Source organism: Anthonomus grandis, chromosome 7 (assembly GCF_022605725.1).
Source record: "Anthonomus grandis grandis chromosome 7, icAntGran1.3, whole genome shotgun sequence".
Lineage (NCBI taxonomy): Eukaryota > Metazoa > Arthropoda > Insecta > Coleoptera > Curculionidae > Anthonomus > Anthonomus grandis.
Genome location: NC_065552.1, coordinates 8,323,624 through 8,344,844, shown reverse-complemented (window position 1 = coordinate 8,344,844; position 21,221 = coordinate 8,323,624).

The window sequence follows — 21,221 nt, the reverse complement described above, 5'->3', positions numbered from 1 at the left end:
AATATTCTTATTATTATTGTATTTTTTTGCTTCTGGAAGCCTGAATCTCATCTCAAATCTAATGAGTTTTCGAATTTATAAAAATTCATTTCATGATTTTTAAATATTTAATTTTTTCGTTCTTTAACCAAAAGCTTACTTTCTTTAAATTTAACATATATTTTAAAATTAATTATGCGTTTATTTTGAATGATTGTTTTTTTTCTTTTTTGAATTAAATTATTAAAAAAATAGCACTAACAAAGCAAACTATTTATAACAAATTTTTTGCGTCTGAAAGTCCAAATATTCTATTAAATTTGAGTTTATGAATCATTGGAAATTCAATGAATGGTCTTTTTAATATTTGATTTTTTCTTTATTTTGCAAAAGTTTCCCTAAATCAAATTAAGTTTTAAATTTTAAAACGCATTTTAAGGCTAATAATGCAATTACTTTTTGAATGATCCGAGTATAGAGAATTGTTACTAATTTAATAAATATTGTAACAGCTTGCTCCTGAAAGCCTAAATACTTTATTAAATATGTTTTTTTAATACCCCAAGCTGAATATTAGTCTGTAAAGTTATAGCACATGTCTAGACTGGCCTTCCTGAATATCTCGAGATAATTTAGAGAATATTTAGACATTAAAATGAAATAAAAAAATAACTAAAAATACATACATTTATATATTTTAAATAATATATTTTTGATCAATAATAGAAATAACAATCTTCCTTTCTCCTTACAATAGTTCCGTTTTTACGAGAAAATGTTAAATTTCTATGAAAATTAATAAAAACCTAATATAAATACACCAGATGGTATACCCAAAACCCAGTCGCCTTAACCTATACACTTGAATTCCGTTTGTTTCACGCAGATTCCAGATTTTTGAAAAGGGTTCAAAAAATCACCCATTCTACCTTAAAATTCACAAACCTTTCATCGAAAAAATTTAAATTCTCACGAATTATCTCGATCCTATCATAGATACGTCAGTCCTAATCTATTCACCCATTCGAGGGAAAAAAATTTATTTATAGAAAAAAAATCGCGTCTTAGCGAGGGTTGATGGGCGCATTCAAAAGCTCAAGGGGTGCGTTTTTCCCAGGTTTTGGATTTTTTTTAGAAAAGGGTCGGATTTTTTTTAATATGTATCGGGTTTTTTTTTTTGTTTGCGACCTACTTATTCGAACGTTTCTGTCAGAAAACTGTTAGTTGGCGAATAAAACACCTGAGAACCTTCGTGTATGGGTTTATTTGAAATTTTAGAGTTTTCGCATAGATTGGTAAAATTAAATAATGTTTTATTATTTAGTTATTTTAGAGTATGGAAATACTTTTTTTGTTTTAATTAATAATATATCAAATTTAAAATTAAATTTTTTAGGCACCGTGTCTATTTTTCAAGCTGATCCATGATGAAATGAAATCCGAGCTAGGTTAATTAAGGTAGTTAAAAAAGGAAACAAAAAAACAAATTAAATTACACACAGAAATTTATTTTTTTCATCAATAAAACCACCAAAGAAAAATATTTTTTCGTTATTGTTATAATTTTGTCGTCGTTTATGTAACTGGATGATCAAAAAATAATTTCTAGTATCTACACCTTAATTTTCATATTTATATCCTTATATGAGTCTAATGTAGCCTCAAGGGTGGTAATAGAGATATGTGTTTTTATGCAGGTAAGTAAATTAAAAAAATAAATTTTTCAGAAGATCCAGAAAATTACCACCAAATGATGTAGGAAAATGTTGGGAAGGGTGAATTTTCATATTTTTATCCTTATTTCAATATAAGGTATAATTACGCTGTAAAATGATTATTTCAATTGTGTAAATTACTCCAGAAAAATAGAATATCCATAAAATAATTCAGATATGAATTGATGATAGAGTAAAGTTTAAAAAATTTAATTTTTAAATTTATATTATCTTATTCTAATGTTTTATTGAAGAAGATAATAATATTATATCTACTATTAGATAAACTGTGTTAAAAAAATATACTATTCAGATGATCCAGACAATGATGAGAACAATGAGACAGATATGTCATTTAATAATTTATGTCTCACAATTATTAGATGATCCAAACAAAAACAAAATTTTTAGACAATCCAGAGAGTCATTTCGAAGTAAAATTAAAATAAAAAAGGAAAGTAAGGTAGAGTTATAATAGAACAGGGTAGGAAAATAATTTAAATAAATCTAGAAGATCCAGACCTTAATTTTGAAATAAAAGGATGATTTAGAATCAACTTTAATTATTTAAATTTCTACATTTATATTTCCATTTTTGTCTGATATATTTATTTTATGAATATATCCCTTTTTTTTCTTCTTCTTCTATTCTCTTCACCGTTCAATTATTTCCTATATAGTGATTAATATTTGCCTTATTTGTCGTCTCTCAATCAACTTAAGTCGACTGACTCGACTGAACAAAAACCGTCACACCTTCGCGCACCTATTACTGCACAACGATGTTAACGGACTTTTCATATCCAACCAATCATATTTTTGAATTCATATGCGTTCTACTAAATCTCGCGATTTGCGCAACACTTGGTTCTTTGTTGGGATTCGGGCGGTAAATCAGTGATTCTCGATCAAATGAAATAAAAATAAGTTTATTTAAGTAAATTAGATTAAAAATTGAAGCTAATCCTACATTCATGAACAAATGTTATGCCTATACTGTGCATGTTACCCCTTAGACATATAAAGAAAAAAGAAGTGAATCTGTTTTGTAACAAAGACCATCATTCGATTTAAAATCAAACTTAAAAAAAATATTTTTGTATGAAAAAATTTTTGAAGATTCATTGTCTTCCGAATCCTTAAACCATTAACACTTAAAATAAGGTTCCTTGCTATCTTTATTACAGGGTTCACAAAGTCATGCGCAACATTTCGGGCTTTGTATCAGATTGCTCATCTGTAGCCTCTCCAATTAATTCTGCAGAAACCAAATTAGTAGTTTCTCTTTCTTGCTCTTCCTAGTAGGGAGTTGCCATGTGAATGGCAGGATACTGGATAAAGAAGGTCTCGATTTTTCAGCTGTAGGTTGAGATTATTCTCTAAGACTATTTTCTAAGGCTCATTCGTTGTCTGCACATACTTGTCTACCAGAAATTCACTTCAAAACTTTGTCAAGATTTGCAGGTTTCAAATCAATTGCTCTAAATCTTGATTTTAGATTCTCTGCCACATTTTGGCTTATTCCTATTCACAATCTATCTAGTATATTCGGTATACAGCCTTAGAAATGGGACTCGTTTCTATACTGATTTAGAATCCACATTTTGAATAAGTTTATATCGAACCATCTGCTCCCACTGCTCGTATATTTAGTTAACCCACTTTCCATCCAGTAAATATTCAAACCTTTATATACAAGCATTGGTGGAAAAAGGTCTTTACCATCATTCCCACACTAAACTGGTAGTAGCACGGTAATGCTCCTGAACTCTTTCCATTCCCTTGGTGTTCCTTGGCACCACCCACTTCCTGGAGCTAGGACCATTTATTACGTTCGATTCGTCGTAGTTATACATTCTTGAGCTTTTCACTTCTCTAATTGCTAAGTCAATATTATTAATGTAATTTAAAATTTATAACCATCTAGTGATGTCCTGGATCTGATGTTTAAAGCCATTCTGTCGTCATCATATTCTTCAAAGAGACCTTGATATAACCGTATCAAAAGAGAACAACACAAAGTTGTGTTGTTTGTCGAAGATTTTCTTTTATTACATGACGAATATTAACTCTTGTGAGAGGATATCTTTCAACATCTTTGAAATGAAAATATTTGTCCATGCCAGTTAAGAACACCTTGATCCTCTTAGAGTGGGTCCCAATAACTCGGGATAACTTCTGGAATTTTTTAATTATAAAAATATTTTATACCTTCAAATAATCCTTGAATGTTGTTCTAGGAGATACTGAAAACCTGTTTAAGACATCTTAAATAGTTTTAGAGTTATGATGAAAAATGTTTACCCATGACAGTTAGGAAAAATTTGATCCTCTAGAGGTGGGTCTCAATAACTTGGGATAACTCAAGACACTTAAGACATTTGGACGACCAACTAATTTTAAGAGTGTACCAACAAGTCTCGTACCTAACGTAGTCTGTTTCACGTTAAAAGTTTCAGCTGCTAATTTCCTCAACATACCTGCTTTTACTGCGTCTACTGCTTGGTGTAAGGCGTTTTCTGAGTAATTCTGGTAAGTTCTGGTTTTTTTATAAGTACGAACTCTTATTTTTATTTATCTGTAACAACAGAGAGCTGGCGATTAAATACAAGGAAATATAGCCTAAAATAAATACAAAAATACGTGGTGTGCATGCTACCCCGGGGTGGGCAAGAGGTGGGTCAAGGAGACATTTTACGATATTTAAGATCATGTAGAATTCCCTCTATAACACAACCCTTAATGTACTGACTGTTTTGTATTTATTATTGAATTCAGTGAACATCTACAGCGTACCAAAGTCTTAAAGTCTACATGACATTCCCTTAGACTTAACACATCACAATTTTGTAAACTATATTGTAGATTTCTGTAGATTGATGATATTAGCGATAGCGGCAACACCGCGGACATCAGCTGCTCTTCGTCATTTTGGAATTATCACGGTGACGCAAGTGGGCACAACACACGACATCTCTGGGGTTTTGTGGAAGTTAAAGAATCTTCTGGAACTATGGTCTAGCAAGTATTAAAAGAGCCCTTGTCACCAGGAGGCTAGTTCAAGTCAGAATATTGGTGCGACTTTTAAAATCGATATAAATAGTAAATAAAGGTTTCTAGCAATTTTTGAGTGATGGTGTTTAGTGTGTACGTGTAAAATAAATCAGTTGACTATTTTTATGTATCCAGTGTCTTAATTCACACCTTAATGAAGAGTAAAAAGGCTACAAAATGCTTGAAGAAAAACTATATAATTATTACAATTTATCTTTATACCTCTAATATTAAGATTGTACCTAGTACCTATTCTAAGTAAACATTTTTTAACTACAACAGATTCAATTGTGACTTTTTCATAATTTATATTCTTTTAGTCAATTTCATTATCAATTCTCATTGGATTTCTCTTATCATATCATAATTTCAAAAAACAGTCTAGCAATACCTATATCTATAACAATAATTACCAGTTCAACCCTTTTTACTTTCTTTTTAAACCCCAACCAAAATCGATATGCATAGTAGTAAATAACTGTGTAAATAAATATTACTACTACTCAACCATATTCACGTGAGCTCAACTCACAGAGGCCTCTTAGTTTAAATCGCAGTGTTATAGCCGATTATTAAGTAATAAGTGTTTGTTAAGAATTTTTAAGACTTATTCACTTTAAAATGTCCTTTAGAAATATAATAAGCAATAAATTATTAATTGGTCAAAGTTTCGAAATAATTAGCAATTTATAAAATTTTATAGAAACTGTGAAAACAGTGGCTGGAAAAGTCATTTTTCCTTCCTAGACTCAACATCAATATTTCCTTAAATATAAATGTTGATTCACGCATTCTACGTCAATATCATTTTCAATCCCAAAAAAAAAGATGCAGATTTTGGAATTTCGCAGAAAATTAATATTTATCATTATGTAAAGGCAAAGGCGGTTTCTACATTAAAAACAATTCACAAAAAATTTTGGCAAGATACTGGCTAGCAAAGATGTAGACTCTTCATAAAGGAGTCCACAAAACTGGTTTCAGTTGGAGAAAATTTCGAAACAATCAAAGCTAATGAATCATCAACCCATCAGATCGCTTATGATTGAAGTTTTTTGTTTCAGTTATTTACGTCAGTATATAGAAAAAAAGTGGGACATAATATGCATGGACGAAACTCGATAATGAATAAAGGATGGCGTGATTCGAGGGATATCATAAAACGGACAATCTGAGGGACAAACAAGAATCTGATTCCAGATGTCAAACCAAGAACTGTGGTTAAAAAAAAGCCAAAATGCAAAAATGGATTTGCTTATAAATCTATGCTAAAGCCAAAATTATATAAAATAATTAGGCTTGATAAACCAAAATATAAAATGTCATGACTTATTACAATTACCAGCATATCATTCAGATCGAGATGCTTTTGAGTTTGTTTGGACTGAATTAAAGGGATGTGACAAACAAAAACAATATCTTTCAAAAAATCCATCAGTAGATAATGTTGTGGATCAGCTTCTTGTTAATGTAGATGAAACTGATAACGAATCAGAAGGTGAAACAGATTTTGAACAACGTAGTTAATTATCTGGAATAGAGGAATTAAATAAGAAGGATTATGGATCATAAAACTTAACCGTCGAAAAGCAAAAATCCTATTTTAATTTGTAAATTTTACTTTAAAATATATGTTATATTTGTAAATAATATTATTTTGCCTTTTATTGATCGTTATTTGACTTTAAAATTGTATATAACATAACTATGTAATGTAACATAAAAAAGCCAAGTACAAACAGGGTAAGACATTTTTACCTGGGAAAATACTAAGTTATAATGTAAAGTTAAAAAAAAATAACGAAAAAATTTTATACATTTTTGTAAAAAGAAAATCGTCATGCTTATTTGGGACAAAAAATTTCATTTACTATAATAGCTATTATATTTACTTTAAAATATTCCTAAAAGTTACGAAAACTCGAAAATTTCACAGCTAAAATATGCCGGGTATAAACTCGGTTAAAACTTGAAATTTCGTATTAAGTTTATCGTTTTCTGTACCTGTTGCACATTGACACTTTCACTCTTTTGTCTGCGCATTTCATCAGCCATTTGGATATGGTTGAGTTGTAGTAGTCCTAAGTGATCGTGTTTTGTGTGTACGTGTAAAATAAATCAGTTGACTATATTTATGCATCGAATGCACACTTTAACAAATGGTAAAAACGATACAATATGCCTAAAGAAAAACTATAAAACTGTCATAATTTATTTATGTACCCCTAATATTAAGCAGAATATTGTTTAATTGTACTTGTTCTAAATTAATAATTTTTTAACTACATCAGATTCAATTGTAACATTTACATTTTTAACGGAAATAATATCCAAAATTTCATTTAAAAAAAAGTTATAAAAAATATAAAGTACACCATAATTTATGTTCTATTAGTCCATTCGAATGTAAATTCTCACTGGAATTCTCCTAACATTAAAATTTAATAAAACATGCTACAAAAAGTATATCTACATATATCCCATGTTCCTTGATGGCCATTTGTCCATAACAATAATTACCAGTTCAACCCTTCTTACTTTCCTATTAAACCCCATCCCGTAAAATAAATCACCAATTACCGATACCCATCATAACTAAAGAAAAAAACACCCGCCATTTTATTATATACACACACACGCGTATAATAAAAAATCGTTACTAATGGTCCGGTAATTCGAGCCACGCGTTCAAACACTAAACGCGGAAATGAAAATTGAAACAGGCCCTTTTTTAACCCTTTGATCGTATTCGATGCGGAGATAACTAAGGATGGGGTTATTGTGGTCCTTTGTTGGGGCGCGTGCAGGGTCTCAACTAGATGGAAGGCTGGTCGACACCCGCCTGTAGCTCGTGTGGTATCTTACGGTATCCTATGACGAATTATAGGGTTGTAATTTACTTCCGCATATATTTTTAAGGGGATTAAATATGAACAAATTTGCAAAACTACAAAAATTAGTTTATTTATGTAGTTTTAATTTAATCTATACCCTAAATAAGATCTAAGTGTAAAAATAAATCCAGAATTAAAAATAGTACCTATAATCTAGTTTTTTCGTGATTGATCTGACAAGAACATGCCACGGATTTAGCTAGTTTGATTTAAAAAAAAAATTAAATTATTGTTGCCGAAAAATAAAAAATCATTAACTTTGACTGTTAACTACAGAATTGGACTCCAACTTCGAAATTCTAATAATCTCCGCTCATTTTTGTCCTCTTAAGTATAATTATGAGAACACCCGCAAAATTACAGCTATGATCAAAATTTCCGTGATGGCATTTGGGAGGACAAATTTGGTCTCAAAAATAGCATTTATTTAAATATTCAAAGGGCTCTTATTTCTATCGATTTGCTCAGATTCGATCATAGCTTAGAACATTGGCAGACTAGAATTAGTAAGCACCAACTTTGTTTGAGTTCAACATGTGCTGAGAGGCAAGGCGGTATTTTGTTTACAAACATATTTACCGATTCTGGGTTGTCCAAATTACACATATTTCCAAAAGAAGAAATTTTCAGCTATATAGTTACAGATAATGTAAATGGGGAAAACATGGGGAAAACTTCTTTATAAACGTAGAATTGAGGATCTTAGAAATAAGTTTAAATAAAAACTTAAATGCGAATGTATGTGTGTGAAATATGAGTGTAAGTAAAATAAGAAGTTTAAAATCTAAATATTTTTTTAAACAAAAAGAAAATTTAAGTTTTGTTTGATAAATAGAGAACATAAATAAAACTTGTATTACTAATTATTGCATTGCTTAGACATTAAAAATCTGTATATATTGCAAATTTTTTATAAATCATATACCAGGCTATAAAGATATATAATTTTATTTGTCACCTACTACTACTACAACTAATTAGTTTTCGTTATTGTTAAAACATGAAATTAATAAATTTATATAAATATAGATTAACTTGCCTCATATATGTACCCCATAAGTTTGTATACTTTTTATACAGTACAGGCCATAAAAGTTCTAAATTAACAAATTTAGTAAAAAAAAACCTTTTATCTTATTTTCCAAAAAGTTCTTCTTTTATGTATACAAAATATAATTTTTTAAAATAAACAAAACAAATATTGGAACATTGTTTAAAAAATACGTTCAAAAATTTGTATTAAAAAATTTAATTAATAAGATATTAAATTAAAACACTTAATTTAACAAAAACATAATTCAAAAATTTAAATTTAGTTTTTAAATTATTAATAAATAAAATAAATAAGTAAAATATAAAACTTTAAAATAAACATACATATTAAGCAAACAAGATTAAAAAAATAGGTGTGATGGGTCAAAGTTTTAAGTTATGTATTTTTAATTTAACTAAATTAAGGCTGATAGTACAGACTTTTATTTTTATTTTTTTAATAATCTAATAATTGCATTAACTAAGATCCTCTAAATATGTTTCAGATTTCTTTTAATTTCAAATAAAGGATACATACCAACCAATCAACTGTAGATTCTCATAATCAATTTATTTAATAATTTGTTTTTTAAAATTCAATCAATTTTCATTAATAATGATACTGTAATTTTTTTTCTATAATATATTAAAGATTACTAATTAATATATTAATAAAAATTACTTAAAGCCATAAAACTGGGAGGCTATAGGATTTTATGCTCACAAAGATGTCAAGATGATTTTAATGAAAGAGATCAGGAAGGAAAAATTAATGAGCAAAAGATTTATGATTTGTTGACAGAATTGAAAGAGAAGGATAGACATATAGAGAGAATGAGAAGAAACAGCATGGTTTTTGAAGATGAAGTGTCGGAGGCCGAAAAGAAGTTTTCCTCATCCCTGGAAAATCTGCATAAACGGAATGAAGAGCTTAAAGTTGAATTGGAAAACTTAAAAATCAAAGAAGGTGAATTGTTGGCATTACTGGAAGTGAGCGAAAGGGCAAGTCTTAAGTTCAATTCACAAATAAGCGAGCTAAATATCCTAAATAAAAATTTAATAGTAACGATAAAAACATTAGAAAATGAGTCTTCAACCTATAAGACTGAAATAAACTTGCTACAAAAAGACGTAAACGACTTAACTAATTTAAATAAGAAGATGTTAGACTCCGTAAAGGTGTTGGAGGTTGAAAAAGATACCTGTTATTCCGACATTTGTGCATTGAAGGAACAGTTACAGATATGCAAATATGTTGTTATTAATTCTCCAACACAGCTACCAACTAGGCCAAATACACCTGACGATAGTCGACCTCGGCTTCTCTTTGTTGGTGGAAATTGTAGCAGAGTGTTCCTTAAACATTTACATTTAAAGTTTGAAGCTTACTACAAGGTCCAGTGTTTCCTGAAGCCGGGCAGTTCAAGCAGTGAGGTGATTAGGACAGCATCAAATTTAGTTAAGGACTTTACGAAAGAAGATTTTTTAATAGTAATGTTAAATGGAATTTGTTCTTCATCTGATGTTTAAAAAAATTTAATTTAAAATCATGTTGATACAAACACTTTAGTGATGACAAGCCCTTATACTTATTTAAACCATAATGTTATCTATAATAGTAATAAGGCCCTTTATCGTACTTTTCATGAGAATAATATTAATCTGTGTGGGATTTTGGAGTCTAATCACGCTAGTAACTTTGGTTCAGACTTGGCATCATTATTACATGCACATATTTTCAAATATTTTAAAATTAATATTTCATTGAATAAATTGTCTTTGAATCATCAAATTAATGAGTCTGAACTAGTTACTGATCGTGAATTGGATTCTTCTTTTTTATAGACATGTCCACGAAGGTTGAATCTCATTCATGTTCATATTCTACTAGTAAAATTGAAATTAGCTCTTCGGAAAACTTAAGTATCTTTATTCTTAATATACAATCCCTAAGAAACAAGATGGATGAGCTTCATCTTTTGCTGGACACATGTAATTTTCCTGATATTGTACTTCTGACTGAGCACTGGTTGAGGCCTAGTGAATGTTTTTTAATATCTGATTATCTTCCTATATCAAATTTTTGTCGTCAACAATCTATACATGGAGGAACCATGATCTTAGCTAGGCAAACAATTGAAACGATTTTTTGTAATATTGATAAGTATGATAATCTTCTGTTAGAGAATGTTTTTGAATTCTCTCTTTCTTTTTGTAAGCGTTTTAATTTATATATTCTTTGTGTTTATAGGCCACCTACAGGAGATATTGCTATGTTTCTGGACAAACTTGATTTCATTTTATCCCAGTTGTCCCTATACTCTAAGGTTATATTGGGTCACCAGCCAATTTAATATCAACTATACTGATGAAACCTTGCCACGTACTTCTCTTTTAAGTATTTTAAATTCTTACGACTTGAAAATGCACGTTCTTTCTCCCACACGAATAACTTCTTCATCTGCAACTACAATTGACTATTTCTGTTCAAATTTTGATGACGTTTTATGCACAGTACTCCCATCTGGTATTTCCGACCATGAAGCTATTCTTGCTAAAATGCCATATAATACTGTATCATCTTCATCTCATTATATGGGAAGAATTTTCAGCAGGAGAAATTTCAATGCTTTTTCTGCTGCTACAGCTTCGGTAAATTGGAATGCACTTGAAACGGCTTCTGACCCACTTACTTTATTTTTTCAAGTTCTGTGTGATAAGATCAATCAGTGCTTTCCTAAAATGAGGCTTAAAACTAAGAAACGAAAACCATGGGTTACAAGAGGCCTTAGAATTTCTGCTAAAAACCTCCGTTTTTTGACTAAATTGTGCAAATATACCACAAATGAAAATATCCTTGTATATCATCAGAAATACCGTAGTCTGTACAGAAAGACAATTAAAGCACCAAAATCTAATTATTATAGGGATCGCTTAAATATGTCATCAAATAGGCAAAGAGAGTGTTGGTCGATTATTAATGATTTTAGACATTGCCATAGAAAAGTATCGGAACCGGAGTTAAGACCTGACATTTTAAACGACTATTATTGTGATATACCTAATATCTTGCTCAAGGGCATTCGTAGTAACATTGATCCCTTACACTATCTTCAACAAGTGTCGGTTGAGCATTCATTTTTCTTTCATCCTGTCAAACTTTCCGAAGTAAAAAATGAAATCAAACGCCTAAAAAACCATAAATCATCTGGAGCTGATGGAATATCTTCGAGGTTGTTACTCTTTTTGCCTGATTCAGCCTTAAATGCTTTAGTTTCTGCCATAAACAATTCTTTACATAATGGCATTTTTCCTTCATGTTTAAAAGAGGCAGTGGTTATCCCTCTTCATAAGGGTGGAGATTTGGATCAGCCTTGTAATTTCCGTCCCATTTCTATTTTGTCTACCCTCTCTAAGATAGTTGAAAAACTTGCAAAAAGCAGAATTTTGTCCTTTTTACATCATAATGGCATTTTGTCTGCAAATCAGTTTGGATTTCAAGCCGGTAAAGGGACTCATGATGCTGTTTTTAGCTTTTTGGAGAGCGTCTATGTGTCCTTGAATTCTGGAGAGTCATCGGCGGCAGTGTTTTGTGATCTATCCAAAGCATTTGACTGTGTGGATCATGAATACTGTTATCTAAGCTCGATAAATATGGTTTTAGAGGCATAGCGTTGCGATGGCTTGAGTCCTATCTATCAAATCGTACTCAGAAAGTTTCAGTGTCTGGGCGTATGTCTGCTTCTAGATCCCTAAAATGCGGCGTTCCCCAGGGTTCAGTGTTGGGACCACTGTTATTTTTACTGTATGTGGATGACTTGAGTTCATTGAAACTGCAGGGCAAGGTGGTTCAGTTTGCTGATGATACCACCATACTATGGAGCCATAAAAATTCTGACTATATTAAGACTTGTATCCTTGAAGACCTTCAGATTTTATCAGGGTGGTGTGCTTCCAACAGACTCGTGTTTAATGTAAGAAAGACGTCTATTATGGGGTTTAAGTGCGATGTTCAGGGTCTGATGTTTGACGAAAATTCCCTCTTGCAGAATAAAGAGTGCTGCAAGTTCCTAGGAATTACCATTGATGGTCGCCTTCGGTTTGAAGATCATATTTTACATTTAGCTGGGAAATTATCTTCTGGATGTTTCGCAGTAAGAATGGCAAAACAAGAGCTGGGAGGGGTGGTTGCACGTTCAGTGTACTTTTCACTTATTGAATCTCATATTCGGTATGGCTTGCCTTTTTGGGGTTTAGCCAATAAGCGGCTACTTAACATTATCTTTGTTATTCAAAAAAAAGCAGTTAGATACCTGTGTTCTGCTAAGTTAAGAGATTCTTGCAAACCCCTCTTCATTTCTGAAAAAATCCTAACTCTTTTTTCACTCTTTATCTTAGAAACAGCTGCTCTTATTCACAAAATTCCCAAACTACCCTCTGACACTGGCCATTTGACTCGTCGTGTAAATGATGTTCCCCTACCTATTCCTACGTCTTCCCTTACTAAAAACTCATTAATTTACATAAGTAAAAAAATTTACAATCATGTTCCTCTGTGTGTTAAACATATATCGGATGTTAAGAAATTTAAAAGAGAATTAAAGTCGCTTTTATTGGCTAAGGCATATTATAATCTGGATGACTTTTTTAATGATAGGTTTTAACCTTGGACATGTTGGAAAGTTTTCTTTTTTTCCTTTTTTCTTCTCTAGTTTTGTCAACAAGTTTACCTTTATTTAGTAATTGATTGTTTTATTTAGTTATCTTTAATTTAAGTATGTTCAAAAAGTTTTGTCTTCTTGTGTTTAATTTTGTTCATTGTTTTGTCAATTTTTGAAATTGTATTTGTGTTTTGTTTTTTTAGCTTGTAGGATGCTTGTACACAAGATTATTCTTACGTAATATAGCACATTTTCTTTCTTTCTTTCTTTCATTATTCACCCATCTGGACATCATTAAATTTGTTTAAAACTTAACTTAAAGATATATTTCTTGGTAAGCTTGTTAGTAATATTTGATAATTTATGACTAAAGTTGTTGTTTACGTATAACTTTCAATTACATAGTTGTGACACCTGACTTAGAGCGTTGGTTGAATAATAGAATTGATAATACAAATATATAAATATAAATAATATAAATATATTAGAGTTTTCTTTATTGGAACGTGGGAATCTTTGAGAAACTGGAGGACTCGAATAATTAACCTTCAAAGTGACTATCTTTTGGGTAATTCGGAATATGGTTTTTTTCACCAAAATAAATCCTAACTGTCTTGAGTTATGTTACCAGCTTTAGGTATTCTATTTAAAATCAAAAATATTTATTTTTCCCACTTACTTAAGTTACTGTCTACATAAAAAAAATAAAATATTCCGCTATAGAGCTCCGTTTCCACAATTCTAAAATCACGCTGTCTTCCAATAAAAAATATCTTAATAGTACCGTTGTATCATCAAAGCAACATCGTTTCAAGTTACCCGCCTTCGACCTAAATTCGACAAACAAATCTTAAATTTCAGTAAAATGAATGCCAAAAGGTACCGTCATTCGTTCTATAGATGAGTTTTGAAAATTGATATTAAGGCCTTTTATAATACTGCAAGAGTTTTTGCACAATTGTGTTAATAAAGAATTAAAATTTAGGCCTAAATGTTGGATCTTCGTCTTGTATCGGGTATATTTACTGTTTTTCCTTTTAAATGGGCTCTATACATAGGTGTTTGACTTATAGATAACATGCCAAGGTAATATTTCTTTCAGACTTAAATCTGTTGATGCTCAATGTGTAAATAATAACTAAAACTTTATTTTTCGTAACCGTTTCCATTCGATGTCTAAATACACCCTCACTGCGAGCAGAAATATGTTTAAGAGCCTCAGGTATAACACCAGAATTACTAGAGAAATCAGGGGTAGAACCCACGCCTCTCATTATACCCCTCGTAGTTTAAAATTCCTGTAAACACATTTTTTTTAAATTAAATAAAAAGTAAAGGGTAAAATAAACTAATTCAAAAAATAAGTATATATATTATTAGAAAAGTTTTTACTCGAAAAACAACTTGCTTGCAGCAACCATTATCTTGTTTTCGACTTAGACGTTCTCTTCCAAAAACAAAAATGTATTTAGAAACCAAATAGTAGTAATAGTAATTTATTTATACCTTAAATTTGCTAGTGTATCATTTTCCGAATTAAAAATGTCTATATTTTAGAAAAACTGTTACTAAAAATTAGTGTTAAAAAATCTATAGAGGAATAATAGATTAAACAAGAAATACATATATGAAAGCAAAAACTAACGTCACTTTTTTCATTTCAGCATACAACTGGAAAGACCTTCTTTAGGCCAGTCTAATAATAATATAGAGTTAGGAAAACACTATAAATCATCTTTTATATAGTACAACAAATCAAGTTTGGTAAAAAACACTAATTATTATTTCAACTTCGTCACTTACTTTTCTGTCTAACCTATTTTTAAAGATACATTTTTAATTTTTAAATTTTTCATGTATTTTTTTAGCGAAAAATAAAAAAATATTTAAAGTTACCGTAGTATAAAAAGCACCACTATGCTACGAAAAAGGTATTGTATTACTACCATACAATTTTTTAATTCTGATACAATGCAAACATTACAATAGACATTTGTAACTCCACGTAAGAAAAGTTTTTTTTTTCTTATTTTTCTTCTTCTTCTTATTTTTCCTCTTCTTCTAGTACCATGACTGTTCAGCGATCGTTGACCATCATGTTGACAATTATTGTTTTATTAACAGCTGCTCCGAAAAATTAGACTGTTTTTCTGATTACTGCTTTATCTTGACCTGTTTGACCGATTTCCTGCACATTACTTTAAATCCTTAAACCACGATTTTCTCCTTGTTCCATATCTAAATTATTTACGTTGAACTCATTAATATCAATTACGTTTATTGGCATCAGTAAGAGCCTCCTCATTGAATATTTTCTCTCTACACAGGTTAAAGCAAAGGGAACAGAAATCATCCCCACCACTCTCTTTTCTTCTTCTTCTTCTTTTTCTGCTTTTTCCTATTTTAAAATTTTTTTGCCCACTATTGTACATCTAGGTTATGTCAAATCTGTTTATCCTGTGCAACCTTTAACCAGTTAATACCAGCTGTTTCCCTTACATTATCTGAATATCTCTTCTATGGACGGCATATACTTCTTCTTGATGTTCTAGGTCGCCATCAAATGAGTCTGCTTATCCACTGTTTCAAAGGTTGCACTTTTAGGGAGTGTTATCTCCCGCTCTACTTCGTTTCTAGTAATTGATGGTTCTGATGTAGCATCAATCATGTCACATCCAGAACTTTTATTATTAAAAAGTTCGCGAATATATTATTTTTATTTATCATGAGAGTGCGTTGGAGTCAATTGATTATTGTCACTAACTTGCTTTAGTCTTTATGCAAATTAAACAAGTTACTTTTGCTCGTCTTACTTTGGGTCTTATTTCATACTGTATCTTCTTTTATTCCTTCTCGTCTTTATTTTTACACTTATGCCTTTAATCCATAAGGCCTAGAATATCATCAGTCATCCAGTTTACTTTCCTATACTTCTTTTAATATGTCTCTAGATCTGCGCTACATTCTTCCGCACCTCCTTGCTCATATTCCACGGATTTAATTGTTTCTTCTAAAATACTTGTTATGTTTAGTCCCATAGTCTCTTTTTTAAGTTTTTGTCTATATAGTGCTTTCTAATATAACAATAGTACTTTCTAACTTTTTTGAAACGCATGTCCGTTGTTACATGGTATAAGTTTAAGTAGACAGAATAGAGTTTGTATATCTCTTCCCAATATGGATAAAACTAATTTGACTCCTAACAGTTTTTTAGGAAATTCTGCGGGAGATCTCCTTGTAAACACATTATTATTAGTTGTTTTTTTAAGCAAAACGTTGCAAATCTATGGCCTCTCTATGATTAAATATACCCAATCCATTATAGCCCTTGTCAATGTTAGTACCTGATCCAGATCATTATAAAAGCTCTCTTTTTATGCGTCAACACATTCTAAGGTTGGTGCATATGCTTGCAAAATATTAAAATTTGTTGTAATAATTTCAAGCTCTATCATTAATATTCTGTCCAAAAAATAAACTATATTTACTGATACATGTTTCAGATCATCAGGGCCAATAATTCAAAGCCAAAATTTCTAAATTTCATAAATTCTATTTGCACTTCTATCACTTAGAGAGGTACTAAAGATTTTTTTTTAATTATGGAAGATATTTCATGGGACTTTATTGAACCCTTGACGAAAAGTTTAATTTTTTATTTCTTTTTTGCAAAATGCTTTTTGTAAGGATTTACAGAAAAAAAAATTACAAAAAAAATCAAATGACCCAAATAAAAGTTTCATAAGATTACCATAAATTTGTCCTAAAAATTTTATAGTTCTTTAATGATCTTAAACAAATGATGGAAGCCTTAAGGCTTGTGCGGTCAGTAAGCAATAAAATAGGTCAGCTGATTTTCTGTTTTACATAGACCTTAAAAGGCAATATAAAATTGCTATAAAAGAGACTTATAAAAGAAAGTTTTAAATGATAAGACAACTAGTGCAGTGATAACAAGGAGTTAAAATGTCCAGTAAGTTTTGACACATTTAACTTTGCAGGTATTGTAGAGAACTTACTTAGAGATCTATCAACTATAATAGTTTGAATTTTAATAAAGCAGATTTTAATGATGTTAGGGACATAGTAAATAATCTTAAAAGAAAAAAGAGCTTTGATATTTATGGATTGGGTTGGGTTAAATTAATCAATATGTGCATACATGAAAAATTTTTCCCACTAGCCTTAAAAATGTCCTAATTTCTCTAATTTTTAAAAATAATGATTAAGATTCTGCGATTAACTACAGATCCATCTCTTTGCTTCTGATATTTCTAAGTTCTTTGAAAATGTAATAGATACCCAAATTGTGAACTTCAGTTAATCTTTTTTTGGACTGTAAATGGGATTTTAGATAGAACAGAAGCACCATATGCTGTGCGTGAGCTCTTGCGTAGCATCATGGATGTTTATAGGAACTCTCTATATTTTTTCTGTAATCATAGCAAGGGTTTTGATTATATGCCTCATAAGCTAGTACTTCATAAGCTAAAATATTATAAATTTCATAAAAAGAGCATAAAGCTCGTTTCTAGTTACTTGCGGCATCGCTTGTAAGTGGTGCGGGCAGATGCTCGATCTTCTGCTTCCGTTCAAAGTAATGTGACTGTTTCTTAGAGCTCTGTTTTGGGTGCACTTCTTTTCTTAAAATTTATTAATGATTTATCATTAATGAATTTTATTAATGGTATCTTTTGCTGTTTATACTATAGTCTTTACAACTGGAGAATCCAAAAGAGGAGTCTATGCCAAGATTAAATGTGGCCAAACAACAGGTTGAGATTTTTGCTTTCAAACAAACTTTTATTGGAAAATTATTTGTAAAAAGAGGCAGAAGGTTAAATTTACTCTAAGGAATGCACTAGGCACTGATAAAATATAACAGTGAAATTTCTTGTTATTTTCTTTGAAGAGTCATTAAAATGGGATGCCCATGTTGAAAGTGTTTGCTAGAGACTTTGGAGCAGTATGCTTCTGTTACGTTACATAGATAAATGTGTATGTCATGGCACTATACGAACAGCTTACGTCGACATATTTCACAGTGTCAAGGGTTATGTTTAGGTTTCTTGTTTGAGGAGAATTATTTCATGCACAGGGGGTTCTCGGCTGGAATTTTGTCTAGACTGGGTTAAAAAGAGAATTGTCGTTCTGTTTTTGCTCGATGAGTACTTTAAACTCTCTCATGACTGCACGTTCTTGAAAACTTTACTTATATAAAGCAAAATGAAAACAACTTTGCTACATACATGGTACCAGAATCATAGTCTGTACCAGAAACTGCACAAAATAGGTTTCGATATATTGTCACCTGGGAAAGTACCAAAAAGCAAAAATATATGACAGTTAGTCTAATTAATAGGTTGTTTAATTCTACTACATTTGAACTATTAAAAGCATTTAAGAGTAGTAAAAAAAATTATTAAAAAAAAATTTTATAGTGTAAAGCAGTTTCTCGAGTGTCAGTTTTAAAACGTATATAAGTATAGTGATTGCCTTGCATACAATTACAATATATAGCATATTAAATGTTTCATTTCCTGTGTTTTACTTATATTATAGCTTAAGTGGTTATTTTATTTGGTTTTAAATTTGAGTTTTAGGTTAGATTTTAGAAATTGCTGACAAATTTGGTAGGTGACATTACTTTCACTTTTCTTCATTTGACTTTCTGTAACATTACTATTACAACTATATTTCTGTGTTATGTACGTCGCCCGTCATCTATTACTACTTTTCCGGAGTTAGGTCAATACATCTCACTTATTCCAAATATACTCATTTGTTATCTCGTTGCCTATTTCAAGACGTTGTGCAGTTTTTCAGATTCGTAGATACTCATTATGTTCCATGTATCTATTTTATGTATTTTTAATACTGCTGCTAGATAATCGGGAGTGCCATGTCAATGCAGCTTTCAGGCGATCCAGAAACTGTTTAGGCCCAAGTAAATACCTTTTAACAAATATAACAAAATATAAGAATGACACTTTAAAGTGAAAAAAAAAAATTATATAAAAATGTTATATAATTAGAAAAAGGAAAGGGGAGGAAAAGGATTAATGTCGGGATAAATACATATATATTACGAATGAAAAAAAAAATTATACATATATTTATTTTATTTTTTTTTCTCTTTTTACTGGCGAGAGAATAATAATTGTTTAATTTGTTTTTTAAAGGTAGCACAGGATAAGACAAATGTTGAAATATTTAATGAGTTAACAGTATTGGCGAGATTATATGGAACACTTCTTTTAAAAAGTTCTTTTCTATGTCGCGGAATAGTTAGTAGATGTAATTGTCTAAAGCGTCGGTGGTGAGTATTTATTCGAAAGTGGACTTTACTTTTAAAATATTTATAACATATTTATTATAAATATGAAGGTATTTTTAATTTTAAAACTTTGTAACTAAGAGAAGCAAAATGTAATTTTTGACGATTGCACATATTTAACCATCCTATATCCTTATGCAATATATGATTTCGGCGACGAATTCCAAAAATAACACGAAGGCATTTGCACTTTTTGAATTCTATGAGAGTCGACTTGATCTAAGCATGGTTCATATACGATATCACAATGGTTGAAATTGTGAACTTTTTTTAAGTCTTGAATTTTCTTTGGTTATAGATAAGTTTAAGTGCACTATATGCTTTCTTTAATTTATCAGTAATATGCTCATGAAATCGAAGATCAGAATCAATAATAAGACCTAAGGGTTTCGAAGTACTAGTTATTATAATAGGGGTGTCATTTATTTTTATTATTATATACAATAGTGTAGTTCTGAAATAATGTTTTATTTTATTACAGGCAATGAATGTCACTTTAATATCGTTATTTTTTCTGGAATGATACTACTAAGACTCTTGAAAGAAAATAAATTAAATTAAAGATTTAAAAAATAATAATCAGAAAATCATTTTTTTTTATTAAATTGGGCTTTTACACATTATCTTGAATTTAGAAAAAAAAACTGTTTTTAGGGACAAAATGCTCACATCTGCAAAACCAAAAAAAAAACGACATTTCTGAAATTTCAAGTTGTGATGTAGTGTTGTTATTTATTCAAATACTCATTGTATAAGACTCCCTGTACACGTAACTCTAAACTAAATGCATCCGTAAAGCAGCTCGATCTTTATATCCTTTGGTTGTTTTTCGGTCTCGGGTAATGTGTTATTCGTGGGCGTATACATCTGATTAGACGCAAGACAAAGTCCGGGAATAATTATCGCGCCGTGCCGTAATTTGTAAGTCGGCTTCAGACTGAAATTGCATCTGCATTCGGTCGCTGCTCGAATATCGCACGATAAATCATATATTCATAAGTACGACTGTAATTAACTGGAATGCAATTACTTTTTCAAGAGATCCGAACCGATATATCTGCATATAGAGAGCGAGACGCACCGGGAATATCGGAAATATGAGAAGGTATTACGTCGCTGCGGTATGGGAGTTAAGTTTGCTAAAAAATTATTAATAGACTAGAGGACTGGGGGCTCACTTACTTAATGCGGGTAATTGATGGGTAATGATTAAGTCAATAATGCGTTGCTTTATATAAAAAATACAATACAGATTTAGATGGAAATGTGTGCAAAGGAAAACTTATTTTATTACATGCACAATTTCCAAAAAACAATATTTTCTTATTTTATGTTTAAAATTTAAAGTGTAGACATAAAATAAAGAAATGCAAAGAAAAGGATATCATACCCATTTTGGTTATGCATAAAAAATGTTTTAAATTTTATACCTATAGGACGTGCAATTTGTAAAGTCATTTAGGATAAACTGTATTAATTGGATATCATTGCAAATGTCTTTTTGAAATAAAAAAATATTTTTAGTAGGAGATTATAACTCTAACTTATT